This window comes from Oncorhynchus nerka, linkage group LG9b, assembly GCF_034236695.1.
Source record: "Oncorhynchus nerka isolate Pitt River linkage group LG9b, Oner_Uvic_2.0, whole genome shotgun sequence".
Classification (NCBI taxonomy): domain Eukaryota; kingdom Metazoa; phylum Chordata; class Actinopteri; order Salmoniformes; family Salmonidae; genus Oncorhynchus; species Oncorhynchus nerka.
The window spans coordinates 7,914,305-7,926,893 of NC_088424.1; the positions used below are offsets into that span (position 1 = coordinate 7,914,305).

At 46.3% G+C, this 12,589-nt stretch overlaps 1 pseudogene; it reads left to right on the forward strand.

The window, feature by feature from the left end:
- Nucleotides 1-6,425: 6,425 nt before the first annotated feature.
- LOC115114796 (E3 ubiquitin-protein ligase RNF170-like) lies at nt 6,426-12,413 on the forward strand (annotated as a pseudogene).
- Nucleotides 12,414-12,589: the final 176 nt, after the last annotated feature.

Genomic DNA, 12,589 nt, shown 5'->3' on the forward strand with positions numbered 1-12,589 from the left:
AGTGTCTTTTTGGAATATTTGTATTCTGTACAGGCGTCCTTCTTTTCATGCTTTCATTTAGGTTAGTATTGTGGAGTAACTACAATGTTGTTCATCCATTCTCAGTTTTTCTCCTATCACAGCCATTAAACACTGTTTTAAAGTCACCATTGGCCTCATGGGGAAATTCCTGAGCGGTCAGCTTCGTCTCCGACAACTGAGTTAGGAAGGACGCCTGCATCTTTGTAGTGACTGGGTGTATCGATACACCATCCAAAGTGTAATTAGTAACTTCCCCATGCTTAAAGTGATATTCAACATCTGATTTTTTATGTTGACCCATCTACCATTAGGTGCCCTTCTTTGTGAGGCATTGGAAAACCTCCCTGGTCTTTGTGGTTGAATCTGTGTTTGAAATTCACTGATTGACTGAGGGACCTTATATATAATTGCATGTGTGGGGAACAGAGATGAGGTAGTCATTAAAATCATGTTAAACACTATTATTGCACACAGAGTGAGTTCAACTTAATATGTGACTTGTTAAGCAGATGTCTACTCCTGAATTTATTTAGGCTTGCCATAACAAAGGGGTTGAATACTTATTGACTCAAGACATTTCAGCTTTTAATGTTGTATTTATTTGTAAACATTTCTAAAAACATAATTCCACTTTGACATTATGGGTTATTTGTAGGTTAGTGACACAACATCTCAATTGAATCCATTTTAAATGCAGGCTGTAGCTCAACAAAATGTGGGAAAAGTCAAGGGGTGTGAATAATTCCTGAAGGCACTATAGCTATATATAGTAGGCTAGATTGCATTGTCTGCATAATAAAACAATCCCTAGAAAGCTATTGTTTTGACAGTGGACTGGTTGTATTATTTTGCATTAATAGACTGGTTTTACGCAGCAGGACGGTGAGGTAGGCTACAGGCCTACAGGACAGTTGTATATAAAACAAAATCTGATTAGTATGCTGTCGCATCAACAAAATAAATAATATGCAATGTTTTGAATTTCACACTTTAAATTACTGTGGTTTCTCTTACTTAGACAACCCTGTCCAAATGAAAACATTTGCCTGCTTTTATTTGCAATCTGAAGAGCAGGCGGTAGGGGTGCAATGATAGGGTCTCCCTGAGCCAGATGAAGGCTCAGTGCCTGTAGGAGAGCTCGTTGAATCAGACAGTCACCATTAAGTGCAGCATACAGCTTAGCTTGAACTGTTTTACCTTTGTGAGACACAACAATATATACATCAACATGTATTTTCTTGATCTCCAAGGGGAGGCTATTCCATAGACAAATGCCTGTATAGGAAAAGGTGCCCCTCGCAATTGACTCTTTCTTTCAAAATTAGAAATGTGTAATATCTGAAAATATAGATAGATTATTTTACCAGTATACATCCTTCGTGGATGGACGCGTCTCCTGTCCCTTATTTGATGTAACCTGGAGACAGGTGTTTTCTCCATGTCCTTAGCTATCATACTCGAATTTCACTGATTTCAAAACTCTGTTCTCCAGAAAGTGGAGAGTAACACTAATGCAGTTTTAATACACAGTGCATTTAAAAAATATATACATTAGACAGGATTACCTAGACATAATGACCAGCTCAAATAGACAGAAGTGTGCTATATGGCAGACCAATCCAAACTCCAGCCCACTCATTATCTCAGCCAGTCATGGCTAGCGGTAAGGTTGGTGTCTTTTGATGTGGCTAAACTAACTAGGCTCGTAATTTAACAATTTTATTCATATTTACAGATGGCATACAAGTTTGTTAAGGTACATTAAAGTTCACATGTTAGAGAAGACATTTCTCCCCAAAATCACATTTAGATTTAATAAAAAGTTTATGTTCAACTGGCTCTCCTGCGACATATGCCTAGTTTCCTGAAACGGGTCACAAATATCACTCGAGGTGGTGAAAACTTCAATCCATTTGGAGTAACTCAACCATTACCAACATTTATTTTTTCATTTTACAGGCAGGCATGTGAAGAAAAATAATTTGCATATTTACCAAAAGGCCTCAAGGGACAGGTAATAACCCCTTTGGACACCTGACTCACATCATGATCAATGCGTCTCAAAAAAACAAAGGGATATATTACAATGCTAGGTAGATATTTTCAGGATTTTCTGAGGCTAGTTAGCTTCAAATTCCAGCTCAGGCTTCATCGATGTTCCGAACGGGAATGTTGATCATGCAACTGCCATTGTCTCAAGCCAGCTTGTATGGCTCGTTTATGTCGAAGGTGGCAAATCGAACAGTAAACTCTTAATTTCATCGGACTGGTCATAACTGGTTTCCCCAAGGTTTAAAAAGGCTGCACACGTGCTCCCGCTCCACAAAGGTCTTGACCCTTGTGGTCTAAATAACTATTGACCTATTTCAAATCTTTCTTGCCTAGCAGAAATAGGAAATTCAGGGATGTGATCTGGACAACATTTTTTTTTAAATCAGGGATATTAGGGGTTTGGCTACAGGGTAGGTCGGTTTAAATTATATATGATTGGAGGATGGTCAGAATAGCAGGAATTCCTGATTAATTAGGAAAAATAATGAGTGCGTGTGTGGACACGCGTACATCATGAGTAGCTTGATGAAAACAAGTCACCATGTTGTCAGTGTGTATTCCATTGACCTTTGCAACCTTTTTGACCAGCAGCTCCACTACGTCCTTGTGCCCACCATCTACAGTCGTGGCCAAAAGTTGAGAATGACACAAATATTAATTTTCACAAAGTCTGCTCCGTTTGTATGGTGGCAATTTGCATATACTCCAGAATGTTATGAAGACTGATCAGATGAATTGCAATTAATTGCAAAGTCCCTCTTTGCCATGCAAATGGACTGAATCCCCAATAAACATTTCCACTGAATTTCAGCCCTGCCACAAAAGGACCAGCTGACATCATGTCAGTGATTCTCTCGTTAACACAGGTGTGAGTGTTGACGAAGACAAGGCTGGAGATCACTCTGTCATGCTGATTGAGTTTGAATAACAGACTGGAAGCTTCAAAAGGAGGGTGGTGCTTGGAATCATTGTTCTTCCTCTGTCAAACATGGTTACTTGTAATGAAATACGTGCCGTCGTCATTGCTTTGTACAAAAAGGGCTTCACAGGCAAGGATATTGCTGCCAGTAAGATTGCACCTAAATCAACCATTTATCGGATCATTAAAAACCTTCAAGGAGAGCGGTTCAATTGTTGTGAAGAAGGCTTCAGGACTCCCAAAAAAGTCCAGCAAGCACCAGGAACGTCTCCTAAAGTTGATTCAGCTGCGGGATCGGGGCACCACCAGTACAGAGCTTGCTCAGGAATGGCAGCAGGCAGGTGTGAGTGCATCTGCACGCACAGTGAGGCGAAGACACTTGGAGGATCACCTGGTGTCAAGAAGGGCGGCAAAGAAGCCACTTCTCTCCAGGAAAAACATCAGAGACAGACTGATATTTTGCAAAAGGTACAGGGATTGGACTGCTGAGGACTGGGGTAAAGTCATTTTCTCTGAATCCCCTTTCCCATTGTTTGGGGCATCCGGAAAAAAAGATTGTCCGGAGAAGACAAGGTGAGCGCTACCATCGGTCCTGTGTTGTGCCAACAGTAAAGCATCCCGAGACCAGTCATGTGTGGGGTTGCTTCTCAGCCAAGGGAGTGGGCTCACTCGCAATTTTGCATGAATAAAGAATGGTACCAACACATCCTACGACATTTAACATTTACATTTAAGTCATTTAGCAGACGCTCTTATCCAGAGCGACTTACAAATTGGTGCGTTCACCTTAAGACATCCAGTGGAACAGCCACTTTACAATAGTGCATCTAAATTTTTAAGGGGGTGAGAAGGATTACTTTATCCTATCCTAGGTATTCCTGAAAGAGGTGGGGTTTCAGGTGTCTCCGGAAGGTGGTGATTGACTCCGCTGTCCTGGCGTCGTGAGGGAGTTTGTTCCACCATTGGGGGCCAGAGCAGCGAACAGTTTTGACTGGGCTGCGGGAACTGTACTTCCTCAGTGGTAGGGAGGCGAGCAGGCCAGAGGTGGATGAACGCAGTGCCCTTGTTTGGGTGTAGGGCCTGATCAGAGCCTGGAGGTACTGAGGTGCCGTTCCCCTCACAGCTCCGTAGGCAAGCACCATGGTCTTGTAGCGGATGCGAGCTTCAACTGGAAGCCAGTGGAGAGAGCGGAGGAGCGGGGTGACGTGAGAGAACTTGGGAAGGTTGAACACCAGACGGGCTGCGGCGTTCTGGATGAGTTGTAGGGGTTTAATGGCACAGGCAGGGAGCCCAGCCAACAGCGAGTTGCAGTAATCCAGACGGGAGATGACACGTGCCTGGATTAGGACCTGCGCTGCTTCCTGTGTGAGGCAGGGTCGTACTCTGCGGATGTTGTAGAGCATGAACCTACAAGAACGGGCCACCGCCTTGATGTTAGTTGAGAACGACAGGGTGTTGTCCAGGATCACGCCAAGGTTCTTAGCGCTCTGGGAGGAGGACACAATGGAGTTGTCAACCGTGATGGCGAGATCATGGAACGGGCAGTCCTTTCCCGGGAGGAAGAGCAGCTCCGTCTTGCCGAGGTTCAGCTTGAGGTGGTGATCCGTCATCCACACTGATATGTCTGCCAGACATGCAGAGATGCGATTCGCCACCTGGTCATCAGAAGGGGGAAAGGAGAAGATTAATTGTGTGTCGTCTGCATAGCAATGATAGGAGAGACCATGTGAGGTTATGACAGAGCCAAGTGACTTGGTGTATAGCGAGAATAGGAGAGGGCCTAGAACAGAGCCCTGGGGGACGCCAGTGGTGAGAGCGCGTGGTGAGGAGACAGATTCTCGCCACGCCACCTGGTAGGAGCGACCTGTCAGGTAGGACGCAATCCAAGCGTGGGCCGCGCCGGAGATGCCCAACTCGGAGAGGGTGGAGAGGAGGATCTGATGGTTCACAGTATCGAAGGCAGCCGATAGGTCTAGAAGGATGAGAGCAGAGGAGAGAGAGTTAGCTTTAGCAGTGCGGAGATCAACTTCTCCCCACCATCCAGGAACAGTTTGGTGATGAACAATGCCTTTTCCAGCATGATGGAGCACCTTGCCATAAGGCAAATGTGATAAAGTGTTAGTAGAAATGTGAGAAAAAAAACTGCATGGATACCTTGTCGTGTGCATAGGTGGCAGGGAAGTCAGGCGCAGGAGAATCAAACGGAGTGTAATGGAGTTATTTAATAACAACAAACGAAACATAACTCCAACACTAAATGTAACGATAAAACAAAGTGGGTACGAGGACCCGTCGCGCACCAATACAAACAACACTGAATAACAAACAATCACTGACAAAGACATGAGGGGAAACAGAGGGTTAAATACACAACAGGTAATGAATGGGATTGAAACCAGGTGTGTAGGAAGACAAAACCAATGGAAAATGAAAAATGGATCAATGATGGCTAGAAGACCGGTGACGTCGACCGCCGAGCACCACCCGAACAAGAAGAGGCTTCGACTTCAACAGAAGTCGTGACAATCAAGTGTTTCGATTGTGGAACAAACGAGATACAATGCAGTAGCTGATGATCCACCTTTGATATCTTTCTGTGTGCGTCTCAGACCCACAGGAAAAGTTATAATAAAGACATAGAACATAGCTCAAGTCACAGTTTGTCACAGTTCAAGCCTATGGGGATGGTTTCCCGGACACAGATTAACCCTAATCCTGGACTAAAAAGATTTTTCAACAGATTCTCTGGGACATCGCCCCTAAGTGTTTTTTGTTTTGTGTAGGTGTAGTGTTTTTGTTGTGTGTGTGTCTGGTGTGTGGTGTGTTTATTTGACCTTCATAGAGAGGGCAGGACAGGTCTTTGGTTGGCTTGTTGATGTTGGAAAAGTTTGACAACTGCCAAGTGTCAGTGCTGCTCGGGCCGAGTACAGTGCATGTACTCTTATGTTTCAGAGATCCCACTTTGGCATGGCGATGACGTGGAGAGCCTGCTTTCACAGAGCCAATGGAAAGAGGGCATCTTAGCTGACAATGTAAATGGCAAAGGTCACAATGGTTAATTCTCCATACATCCTAGAAGTAATTTGTGCTGGCATGATTTATGATTTGTGTATGCCTGTCACGGTGTGCGTTACTGGTTGAAGGTAAGTCAGGTGCAGGAGAGCAGAGATGGGTGATAATAGGCGCACTTTATTCATATCCAATGAAAAGTAGCAATATACGCCCAAAGTACACAAAATGGTACAAAATAACCAACACACATGGGCCAAACTCAGACCCGGTGCTAACCAGCCGAATACGGGCTACAAACAAACAATTTCACACAAAGATGAGGGGTAACAGAGGAATAAATACATGATGTGTGATTGGGAATGAAAACCAGATGTGCAGGGAACAAGACAAAACAAATGGATGAATGAAAAATGGAGCGGCGATGGCCAGAAAGCCGGTGACGTCGACCGCCAAATGCCGCCCGACCCAAGTCGTGACAATGCCGGCTTTGGCCCAACCCATCGGTTTCTGGGACCAATCAGAAAGGTCAGAATGTGTTTGGATTCTAAAAGATTTTGGGAGGAAGAAAATCCAGCCTCATCATGGAGTGGGCGTGATGTTTGCCTGAGCGATGTGGATGGGTAGCCAGGCAACCATTTGATGGCAAGTGCTGATAAAAAGAGAAAGATAGGAGGTGCCCTTCTCTCCTGCCCATCTTACCAGCAGATGTGAGGACTTGGTTACTTGGTTACTCTGGACACTGTGTTGCTTTAAGACTTGGTGAAGTCCATCCTCCTTTCTTCTGTAACAACACTGACAAAAGAGACAAGAGATGATGAGAGGTGGAGAGAGTGACAAATGAAAGCTAATCCACACGAGTGTGTAGACTGTGCAGAGGACACAAGGACAGCTCTCAAATCAAATCAAATTGTATTTGTCACATACACATGGTTAGCAGATGTTAATGCGAGTGTAGCGAAATGCTTGTGCTTCTAGTTCCGACAATGCAGTAATAACCAACGAGTAATCTAGCTAACAATTCCAAAACTACTACCTTATACACACAAGCATCTTCACGATGCTGTCTGTGTGGGTAGACCAATTCAGTTTGTCTGTGATGTGTAAGCCGAGGAACTTAAAACTTACTACCCTCTCCACTACTGTTCCATCGATGTGGATAGGGGGGTGTTCCCTCTGCTGTTTCCTGAAGTCCACAATCATCTCCTTAGTTTTGTTGACGTTGAGTGTGAGGTTATTATCCTGACACCACACTCTCTAGTCCTTACATAGGAAAAATAGCTCGCTAGCTATGTAAATTAGTTAATACAATAAAGACACTGATAACTATTAATCCGTAGTACAATGTTAGCTGGTTAGCTATATGATAGCATATTTTTTATTCTTCTACACTTTCTTTAAAAATTGGGATATGCACTTCTGAAATAAGCTACTATTTAGCTACCTTACAGTTAGCTTTTCAGTCAGTTTCTAGTGTGTTGTTACCAACATTTTTGGGGTTGAACTGGCTGCTACCGTACAGTACACACTTTTTGATTGCATGCTACCATTGGTCAAAAGTGAGAACTTTTAGTCCCACGAACTACCCCGTACAGTAGGTGGGGGAAATACACCTTATAGGTTGTAGTCTGCCAATAAACCTCAATGAAGAAAAAAAAATGCCATATATTTTTCTGAGCCTTTGAAAGCCTTTCTGCATTGCCAACTGCCATTTAAAAACCAAAGAAGTAGAAAAAGAAGGCCTTTATACTAAACACATCTCCTACATGACTCCAGCGATCAACAGATCTAGTGCTCCGACATAATCAGAAGGTCAAATTTAGTTAGATAATCAATAAGATGTGCTATGTCTTACTTGTGTTTCGCATAATCATGCAGTAGTGCAGAAGTTTGCAGCCTATATAACCGGTGAAAAACTTACTGAATGAAGCCAGTCTAGTTGCTGGCTTGCTTTGCATGTAAGCCTGTGAGACAAAATGACGGCCGTTATTTTTGTGTTACTGTGTGTATCCATCCATGTTTCCCACAATGTCATTCAAATTTTATTCACAGTGAACCTCAACACCAGGTAAGGAAGGGAGAAGTAATTGGAAGAGAGGGAGAGAAAGGACATGCAAACTCAATTATTCTTTTCTTGAATCATATCTCTTTGCCTCCTTTTCAGCTGTATCGATCATGTAAGTTGGGAGCAGTAATACTGAGATGAAATATTTGTCTGCCAAACTTGCTCCCACCATTATGAAATGTAGTGTTGTTCATTAGTTCGCTTTCTTCATCATCCCAGAAACAGATCAGTGGGGGAAGCTATGCTCTTCTAACCTACACAGTGTAATGCACACGATGGGAGACAGAGAGCTGGTTTGAAGTGTAGGGCGAAGCAGGTGTTTATTGTAAAGGACCACAGGAGGAGGCAGGTGGCTGGGTCCAGGGGCAGGCAGAAGGTCATACACAGGAGGAGGCAGGTAGATGGGTCCAGGGGCAGGCAGAAGGTCATACACAGGAGGAGGCAGGTAGCTGGGTCCAGGGGCAGGCAGAAGGTCATACACAGGAGGAGGCAGGTAGATGGGTCCAGGGGCAGGCAGAAGGTCATACACAGGAGGAGACAGGTAGCTGGGTCCAGGGGCAGGCAGAAGGTCATACACAGGAGGAGACAGGTAGCTGGGTCCAGGGACAGGCAGAAGGTCATACACAGGCGGAGGCAGGTAGCTGGGTCCAGGGACAGGCAGAAGGTCATACACAGGAGGACAGAGGTAGCTGGGTCCAGGGACAGGCAGAAGGTCATACACAGGAGGACAGAGGTAGCTGGGTCCAGGGACAGGCAGAAGGTCATACACAGGAGGAGACAGGTAGCTGGGTCCAGGGACAGGCAGAAGGTCATACACAGGAGGAGACAGGTAGCTGGGTCCAGGGACAGGCAGAAGGTCATACACAGGAGGAGACAGGTAGCTGGGTCCAGGGACAGGCAGAAGGTCATACACAGGAGGAGGCAGGTAGCTGGGTCCAGGGGCAGGCAGAAGGTCATACACAGGAGGAGACAGGTAGTTGGGTCCAGGGACAGGCAGAAGGTCATACACAGGAGGAGACAGGTAGCTGGGTCCAGGGGCAGGCAGAAGGTCATACACAGGAGGAGGCAGGTAGCTGGGTCCAGGGGCAGGCAGAAGGTCATACACAGGAGGAGACAGGTAGCTGGGTCCAGGGGCAGGCAGAAGGTCATACACAGGAGGAGGCAGGTAGCTGGGTCCAGGGACAGGCAGAAGGTCATACACAGGAGGAGGCAGGTAGCTGGGTTCAGGGACAGGCAGAAGGTCATACACAGGAGGAGGCGGGTAGCTGGGTCCAGGGACAGGCAGAAGGTCATACACAGGAGGAGACGGGTAGCTGGGTCCAGAGACAGGCAGAAGGTCATACACAGGAGGAGGCAGGTAGCTGGGTCCAGGGACAGGCAGAAGGTCATACACAGGAGGAGGCAGGTAGCTGGGTTCAGGGACAGGCAGAAGGTCATACACAGGAGGAGGCAGGTAGCTGGGTTCAGGGACAGGCAGAAGGTCATACACAGGAGGAGACAGGTAGCTGGGTCCAGGGACAGGCAGAAGGTCATACACAGGAGGAGACAGGTAGCTGGGTCCAGGGACAGGCAGAAGGTCATACACAGGAGGAGACAGGTAGTTGGGTCCAGGGACAGGCAGAAGGTCATACACAGGGGGTCCAAAAATACAACAGTACAGGCAGAGAAAAGCATAGTAACGTTGTCCGTGAGATCAGGCAATAGGTTGATAATAGGAAATACAGGCAGGGAATAGAGGCAGGGAAAGTACAGGCAGGGAATAGGCAAATGACGTAGTTAGTGAGCAGGCAAAAACTATCATACAGGGAAGGAGTAAATTACGGGAAAAACAGAGCTATGAAAGTGTGTCTGAAAGAAAAACAATACTTCACAATGATGGGGTGCAAAGAACTGAACTAAATAGTGTGTGATCAGAATTCAGGTGAGTGGGATCTGGAGAGTGAGCTGCGTTCAGGGGATCTACATGTTTGAGAGTGTGAGTTGGAATCAGACGTTACTTACAATTTTCCCAACTGTCTATACATTTCAACACAAGATTTAAATAATTGTACACAATTCAAATCAAATTCAAATCAAATTTATTTATATAGCCCTTCGCACATCAGCTGATATCTCAAAGTGCTGTACAGAAACCCAGCCTAAAACCCCAAACAGCAAACAATGCAGGTGTAAAAGCACGGTGGCTAGGAAAAACTCCCTAGAAAGGCCAAAACCTAGGAAGAAACCTAGAGAGGAACCAGGCTATGTGGGGTGGCCAGTCCTCTTCTGGCTGTGCCGGGTAGAGATTATAACAGAACATGACCAAGATGTTCAAATGTTCATAAATGACCAGCATGGTCGAATAATAATAAGGCAGAACAGTTGAAACTGGAGCAGCAGCACAGTCAGGTGGACTGGGGACAGCAAGGAGTCATCATGTCAGGTAGTCCTGGGGCACGGTCCTAGGGCTCAGGTCCTCCGAGAGAGAGAAAGAAAGAGAGAATTAGAGAGAGCATATGTGGGGTGGCCAGTCCTCTTCTGGCTGTGCCGGGTGGAGATTATAACAGAACGTGGCCAAGATGTTCAAATGTTCATAAATGACCAGCATGGTTGAATAATAGTAAGGCAGAACAGTTGAAACTGGAGCAGCAGCATGGCCAGGTGGACTGGGGACAGCAAGGAGTCATCATGTCAGGTAGTCCTGGGACATGGTCCTAGGGCCCAGGCCAGTTGAAACTGGAGCAGCAGCATGGCCAGGTGGACTGGGGACAGCAAGGAGTCATCATGTCAGGTAGTCCTGGGGCATGGTCCTAGGGCTCAGGTCCTCCGAGAGAGAGAAAGAAAGAGAGAAGGAGAGAATTAGAGAACGCACACTTAGATTCACACAGGACACCGAATAGGACAGGAGAAGTACTCCAGATATAACAAACTGACCCTAGCCCCCGACACATAAACTAATGCAGCATAAATACTGGAGGCTGAGACAGGAGGGGTCAGGAGACACTGTGGCCCCATCCGAGGACACCCCGGACAGGGCCAAACAGGAAGGATATAACCCCACCCACTTTGCCAAAGCACAGCCTCCACACCACTAGAGGGATATCTTCAACCACCAACTTACCATCCTGAGACAAGGCCGAGTATAGCCCACAAAGATCTCCGCCACGGCACAACCCAAGGGGGGGGCGCCAACCCAGACAGGCCGACCACAACAGTGAATCAACCCACCCAGGTGACGCACCCCCCCCCAGGGACGGCATGAGAGAGCCCCAGTAAGCCAGTGACTCAGCCCCCGTAACAGGGTAGAGGCAGAGAATCCCAGTGGAAAGAGGGGAATCGGCCAGGCAGAGACAGCAAGGGCGGTTCGTTTCATATCAATTAAATTGATATGAAATAAATGTATATTAGATTCAATCTTATTAAACTGAAGCAGAAAGACTGACATTCATTAAAATTGGTTACCCAGGTTACTCTGGGACTGGGAGAAGGGAGCACCTAATGGGATTCTACTCGGACAACCCTCATCCGGGATTCTGCAATCCATTTTGCATGACTGTGGATGGGTTCTGTGATTTACAAGCTCTCCCTCTCAAACGACCATAATTCCAATGGACATGGAGTGCAGGATATGATGTGTACTATTTACTACAAGATGAAAATTAATTAATAGAAGAGGTGAGCAACCCAGTCCTGATTGTGGTAGTTCTGAGTGTCACGTTATTGATTTACACTGCTCTGCAGAGATTATCAACAAAACCTCTACCCAGAGACCCAGAAGCACATGTACGCTGTTCGGGGGTTTGCTGAAGCTGCTCCCGGCAAGCCCAGGTCGCATTACTACACTGATATGTCCTGTCCAGTGTGCTTACATTAGGCTGCACTGCCGGTAGAAACCAACTGTGGCCACCTCTTCTGTGGTTCCTGTATAGTTGCATATGGGAGGTCTGGGACTTGGCTTGGTGCTATTAACTGTCCCATCTGTAGACAAATGGCTACATTGCTTTTCCTGCTCTTCCAAGACCATGCCTCACTGCAGCAGCTCCAGGATGGGTAAGCTGAGCCAATACTCATCTTGTAGGATCTCAACGACTACAACCGGTGATTCTCTGGCCAGCCCAGATCGCTCATGGATTGCCTGTGGGACGTCCCCACTCTGCTGCGCCACGCCTTCGGGGAGATGTTCTCCGTGAGCGGCCCCTTCTGGATGTTCTGTATTCATATCCTGTGTCTGGTGGGGCCTCCCTGCTGGACTTTATCCCCAAGGCCTTGTTCAGCCTGCTAGGCTTCATGGATGACTCCTTTGTCATCTTGCTCCTCTTCATCTTCGTCATGTACCACAAAGTGATGAGTCAGAGACTGGCAGGTTGATGAACAGCCACGGGGCAGGAGTATGCAATCAATCCCATACCTCTTTATATCATGTCAGGTCAAAGACACTGTGAGGGTCAGTGCTCTTTTTCTATTGCTTTGGACTTCCATGGGGCCCCGATAACAGTCTTTTGTATTGCCTGTGGGGACTATGGCTGGACCTGAAAAAGGAACAT